This window comes from Herpailurus yagouaroundi, unplaced genomic scaffold, assembly GCF_014898765.1.
Source record: "Herpailurus yagouaroundi ecotype Mexico unplaced genomic scaffold, PumYag 182, whole genome shotgun sequence".
Taxonomy (NCBI): domain Eukaryota; kingdom Metazoa; phylum Chordata; class Mammalia; order Carnivora; family Felidae; genus Herpailurus; species Herpailurus yagouaroundi.
In genome coordinates, this window is record NW_024412413.1 from 46,171,827 (window position 1) to 46,178,754 (window position 6,928).

General features: G+C 37.4%; 1 protein-coding gene across 3 annotated transcripts in view; it reads right to left on the reverse strand.

Annotated features, from left to right (window-relative positions):
* The window catches only part of TBC1D15 (TBC1 domain family member 15), a 75,254-nt gene that overhangs the window by 58,724 nt on the left and 9,602 nt on the right, over positions 1 to 6,928 (reverse strand). The window lies entirely within an intron of this gene.

A 6,928-nucleotide genomic window follows, 5' to 3' on the forward strand; every position in this document is an offset into this window, starting at 1 on the left:
GTGTGTGTGTGTGTGTGTGTGTGTGTGTGTGTGTGTGTGTGTGTGTGCGCGCGCGCGTTTAATCAGGTAATGAAGGACAGTGACTGTTCAAAGGAAACAAATGAGGTGGGCCATATAACTGCCCCAGCTTACTGTCTTGAGAGAGTTTCTAGCTGGCAAAGTGAGAGAAAACCCAGCCAATGCCTAGTGGTCTCCTGGAGTTGAGGACACAGAGATGGGAATTGGGGGAAGCCAAGTCAGAGTTCACAGGACAGAGTACCATAGAAGAGATAAGTGCACAGAGAATTCAAGAGATCTATAGAGGTCTCTCCCTGAGTAGTCAGCAGAGTGTTGGTCAGTGCATGTGTGTCCATAAATTATCAAAGGCTAGGAGCAAAGGTCACATGAAATTATTAGAAGAAACAATATGCAGGCTCACATGGAATTGTTCCCCAAAGGGTGGGAAACCTCATAATTCACAGGGCTCTGGGTAAAGTACTCAGAGCAGCCTGGCCTCAACAGCCAGGCAAAATCAGTCCCACACTAAATACTGTGCTGTAAAATCAACTAACAAACTTTAAAAGACCCAAAATTATTTTTTTCCAATCTTACACAAATTCTTCCAGAAAACTGAAGCTGAGGAGTAACTTCGCAACTCATTCTATGAGGCCAGCACTACCCTGGCACTAAAATGAGACTAAAACATTACAAGAAAAAAAAAAAAAACGAGGGGCGCCTGGGTGGCTTAGTCAATTAAGCATCCGACTTCGGCTCAGGTCATAATCTCACAGTTTGTGAGTCTGGGCTCCATGTGGGGCTCTGTGCTGACAGCTTGGAGCCTGGAGCCTGCTTCGAGTTCTGTGTCTCCCTCTCTCTCTGCCCCTCCCCCACTCACACTCTGTCTCTCCCTCAAAAGTAAACATTAAAAAAAATTTTTTTAAGAAAATAAAACTATATACACCAATATATCTCATGAATTTAGATGCAAAATTTTAAACAAGATTTAACAAACTGAATCCAACAATATGTAAACAAGGAAAATACCTCATGGTTTAATACTCAAAAAACAATCTCTGTAAACTCACCATAGCAAAAATATTTTTAAAGAAAAACCATATGATCATCTTACAAGGTGCAGAAAAGGCACTCAACAAAATCCAATGCCCATTTCTGATAAAAACTCTCAACAAATTTAAGAATAGAAGGAACCCTTCTCAGTCTGATAAAGGGCATGTATGAAACACTACACCTGATATCATATGCTTAAAGACTGAATGCTTTCTCCTAAGATCAAGAACAAGATAAAGATTTCCAATCTTACCCTCTATTCAACACTATGCTTGAGGTCTTAGACATTACAATAAATAAAAAATAAATATAAGGCATCTAGACTGGAAAGGAAAAAGTAAAACAACTTATTTGCAGATGACATAATTGTCTACGTAGGAAAATTAGTAGAATCTACATAAAAGCTACTAAAATTAAGTGAAAACCCAGCAAGGATCCAGGACTCAAAACCAACATACAAAAATCTATTATTTACATACATACATGCATATCAGTAAATAAGGTTTTTAAATACAGCATTTACAATAACTTCAAGAAATATCATATACTCAAATATAAATCTAACAGATAATGTATAAGACTTCTAAACTGAAAATTATAAAAGTATTTGAGAGAAATGAAAGAAGACCTAATTAAATGCAAAATACACCATGTTCATGGCTTAGTGGAATCAATACTGTTAAGATGTCCATTCTCCCTGAAACTGACGTCTAGATTGATTATCGTGCCAATCAAAATCCCAGCAGGCTCTTCTGGAGATAGTAAAAAGCAGATTCTAAAATTTGTGTGGAATTCAAATGACCTAGAACAACCAAATCAGACTTGCAACAGAATAATGGGTGGAGCACTAACATACCTGGCTATAAGACTCAGTATAAATCTACAGTAATCAAGAAAATGTGGTACTGATGTAAAGAGAAACAAAGAGATTGACTGTCCAGAATAAAGAATTCTGGAATCAACATAAAAATGCATATATGGTAAATTTATTTGACACAAGTAGAAAAGCAATTCAGCAAAGAAAGAATAGTCTTTTCAACAGTAATTAAAAAACTTGAATCAGTGTACAAAAAAAATAAACTTCAATCCATACACCACACAACATATATAAATTAAATTGAAATGGGTCACAGATTTAAATGTAAAACCTAAAACTACAAAATTTAGGAAGAAAACAGAAAATCTTATGGTCTTGGGTTCAGCAAAAATTTTTTAGAAATGACACCAAAAGCATAAAAGAAAAAAATGGATACATCAACAAAATTGAAAACTTCTACTTTTTTTAGTGTTCATTTATTTATTTAGAGAAAGAGCAGGCATGCATGCACACACAGACACACAAGTGGGAGAGGGACAGGGGGGGAGAGAGACAGAGACAGAGACAGAGACAGAGACAGAGAGAGAGAGAGAGAATCCCAAGCAGGCCGAATGCTGTGAGCGCAGAGTCCTCAGCCCCACCTCATGAACCGTGAGATCATGACCTGAGCTGAAATCAAGAGTCAGACGCTTAACCAAGGGAGCCACCTGAGCGTCCCGAAAACTTCTGCTTTAAAAGACACTATCAAGGAGCGGCTGGGTGGCTCTGTTGATTAAGTGTCCAACTTCAGCTCAGGTCATGATCTCACAATTCGGGAGTTCGACCCCACATCGGGTTCTGTGCCAACAGCTCAGAGCCTGGAGCCTGCTTAGGACTCTGTCACCCTCTCTCTCTACCCCTCCCCCACTTGCGTGCTCTCTCTCTCTTAAAAATAAACAAACATTAAAAAATAATTTTTAAAAAATAGTAACTAAAAAAAAGGCACTATCAACCAAATGACAAGCCAAGGCTCAGGCAGGGAAAATACATTTGCAAATCATATCACGTATCTAATAAAGGGCCTATATCCAGAACGTAAGAAGTCTCACACGTCATTTTCAAATGGTCTCCTCTCTGTAAAGAGGACTTTCATACTATTCTTTCTAATCTTATACTCTAATAAACTTTTGCCTGCTGAAAAAAAAAAAAAAAACCAAAAACCCAAAAACAAAACAAACAAAAAACCCTCTCATAACCCATTAACAAGAAAATGAATAGCTCAGTTTAAAATAAAATGAGCAAGGGACAACCTAGGTGGCTCAGTCAAGTGAGAGTCTGACTTGTGATTTCCGCTCAGGTACTGATAACAAGGCTCCATGCTGGGCATAGAGCCTACGTAAGATTCTCTCTCTCCCTCTCTCTCTGCTCCGCACAAGCATGCACACTCGCTCTCTCTCTCAAAAATAAAATAGACAAAAGGTTTGAACACTTTACCAAAGAAGATTTACGGATGACGTATAATCACATGAAAAGATGCTCAACATCCTTAATCATTAGGGAACTGCAAATTGAAACCATAATGAGATACTACAAATCTATTAGAATGGCTATAATTAAAAAGGCTAACATACCAAATGTTGACAGAGATGTGGAACAATTGGAACTTTCGTACATCACAGTAAGCATGTAAAATGGTACATCCACTTAGAAAAATAGCTTGGCACTTTCTTAAAATGCTAAGCATGCAACAAACATTATGATCCAGCCATTCTACTCCTTGGTATTTGCCCAAGAAAACAGAATGTGTCTGTTCATACCAAGACTATACCAATTTTCATAGCAGCTCTATTTAGAATAGTCAAATGTAGGACAAAATCCAAATGTCTATCAACAGGTAAATAAATGAGTAAATCTTGGTATGCCTATACAGTGGGATACTATTTGGCAATAAAAATGAATAAACTGGGGCATCTAGCTAGCTCAGTCAAAGGAACATTCAACTCCTGATCTTCGGGTCATGAGTTCGAGCCCCACATGGGGTGCAGAGATTACTTAAGTAAACCTTTTGAAAAATGAATAATGCAACATTAATGAATCTCAAAATAATTTTGCTGAATGAAGACTAAAAACAGAATACAAAAAAAAAGTTATATAATTCCATTTATATAAAATTCTAGAAAATGTGAACTACTCTATAATGACAAAAAGCAGCTCAATGGTTGCCTGTGTACAGGGTAAAGGTAGTGACAGATTACTGTGGGTCGAGAGGAAACTTCAGTAAAAATATTATCTTTACTGTGCTGACCGGTTCAGTGTATATATACACACACGGTTCACAGTGTGTATACATACACACACACACACACACACACACACACACACACCATAAACTATCAAATTACACCCTCTATATGCAACTTATTGTCAAGTGTACCTCAAAGCTGTATAAAAAAATAAGTTACATGGAAGGTTTACTGTTTAAACCGTAAAACCCCATATAAACGTAAACATGTAAAAGTAGAAGATAGTTCCATTAAAAAAGCGGGGGGAGGCTAATCCCGCCTCAAGAAAAAAATTTTAAATCACACCATGTTTTTCGTTGCAGATTAAGTGTCTACAGGGAGCAAACACTATCACCAAAGACTTGCCACTTCATGGTACTAAGCTAGTTATATAAAGTTGATTCAAACTGAAACTTTTATTAGGCACTTATTATGTGCAGACATTACAAAGAACAGAAAATAAACAAGATAAAGTTCCTTGCCTGTGTGTACCTAGCAGTGTTATAAAGAATGTAAAATCTTTACACAAGCTAGAATATTCTAAGTGCTCCCCACCCTCTTGGTGGGGGAGGGGGGAGAGAACAATGTATTGAAGTACCAAAGAAAGGAGAAAAGTCCATTTCGAATAAAACCGCCTCATACCCTCCAGACTATCTATTTTTAAATATTTGCTAAGATGCCTAACCAGGTAAATATGTTTCTATAACTCCCAATGATGATGGCCTGCTGATGGCAACATAAACTGCAGTTATTTTTTTCCTTTAGCAAAGGAACTATCCCAGATTGAAACTTACTAAAAGAACTCTAGGAACCACAGCAAATGTTTTAGAATAAACTTGCTGACCTCTAGTTTAGCAAAAGTTAGAATTAAAAGGCAAAAATGAGGCAGGCAAAGAAATTCAAGTTTCTACATAAAAAGAAATGTACTTGGGACAATCCAACTCAAGACCATGCTACTTCCTGACAAAAAAAGCTGAAAAGGATTAAGTTGCACTATATCATAGCAAACAATTTTCTATATTGTTCCTACACTTATGTAGGATTGGATTTTTATTTATATTATGAATATCATAATCTTTATTTTCCAAAACTAGAGATAAATGATAACATTCAACCCAAATATTTTAAATTTACTATCAGGGATAAAATTCTTGCCCTAAATCTTTGTTCAAACATGGGAATCCAACACCTACTATACATAGCATACATTCTTTTTTTTGTTTTTAAGTTTATTTGGAGAGAGCAGAAAATGTGCAAGCAGGGGAGGGGGAGGGAGAGGGAGAGGGAGGGGGAGAGGGAGAGGGAGGGAGAGAGGGAGAGGGAGAGGGAGGGAGGGAGAGAGAGGGAGGGAGGGAGAGAGAGAGAACGAGAGAGAGAGAATATCACAAGCAGGCTCCACATTGAACCCAACAGGGGTTCATCTCACAAATCGTGAGATCATGACCTAAGCTGAAATCAAGAGTCAGATGCTTAACCGAATGAGCCACCCAGGCACCCCACAAAACATACATTCTTGAACTGTAGTACCTATGTGAATTTTATAAGCTAAATTTAACAAAAAAGTGACAAAAATTCCATTTCTTTAAAACTATCAAGCATATTGAAAATTTTTAACTTTTGGTTAAAATACCAATGTGAGCCCAGAAATTCTAATGCGCTCAACACCCAAATATCTAAGCACCTACTTGATATTTTCATTTCAATAACCCACAGGCATCTTAAACTCAGTACGTCTTACCCCAAATCTGCTCTTCTGATATTCCCACCTCTATCAAAGACATCCCATCTACCAGTTATCCTTTTTTTCATCATTCCCATCCTATTTCCTAAATCCCTCAAACCTTCACCTCTGACACTGACCCCTCATCATAGCTATCCTGGGTTGCTAAAATAACATTCTGGTCTCTCTTCTCTCAATCTGGTCATCTCCCAAAAATGTGTGCAAGGTGTGTAAACACCGCCAAAACTGATCTTTATAAAATGTACATGTGACCACACCATGCCTGAACTTAAAATCCTTCTGACTTTACCCTCTATCCTCTACACTTTACCTCTGCAGATAATCAACACCTGACACTCCCTAATACATGCAAACTTTGTCTCTTGGGTCACTCTGAACCCACCTGTTCCCTCAAACCTTTGTACCTTTTTATGTGTGTTCTCTGTTCTCTCTTCATTACACCTTCTCTCTGCAAATAACTTCTACCAAATCCTTCAAAACAGCACATTTTTTTAACTCATACACTCAACAAATTTACTGAGCTTCAATGAAATGTGAGGAATAAAAGTTGTCAGTAGAAACACACACACCAAAAAAAAGTGTCTGCTGAAACTAGTAACATCATGTAAACCAGTAAATAGTCATAGCACAGTGTGATGGAAGGCACAGGCTCCTGAATGAGATGTCATTTTCAGTTATTTCTCCAATTAATATACAATTAATGCATACAATGTGCCAGGCACAGAGCAAGCTTCTGGATATAAATACAGAAGATTCAGTCACTGCCTTCACAGCACTTACAACTGAAGAAGAGATTAGGACAATAAAACAAATAATTACAATGTATGATTTAAGTATGAATAGGCTACCATAGTAGGACCTAATAAATGATATTTCATCTAGACTTAAGGGCTAAAACAGGTTAAGAAATCAGAAAGACTGAACTACAGTGATATATCTATCAACTGAGACCTGGAGAATGAAAATTTTAATTTTTTTTATTTGAGAGAGAGAGAAAGAGGGAGGGAGAGGGAAGGAGAGGAAGAAGAGGGAGAGAGAGGAAGAAGAGGGAGAGAGAGGAAG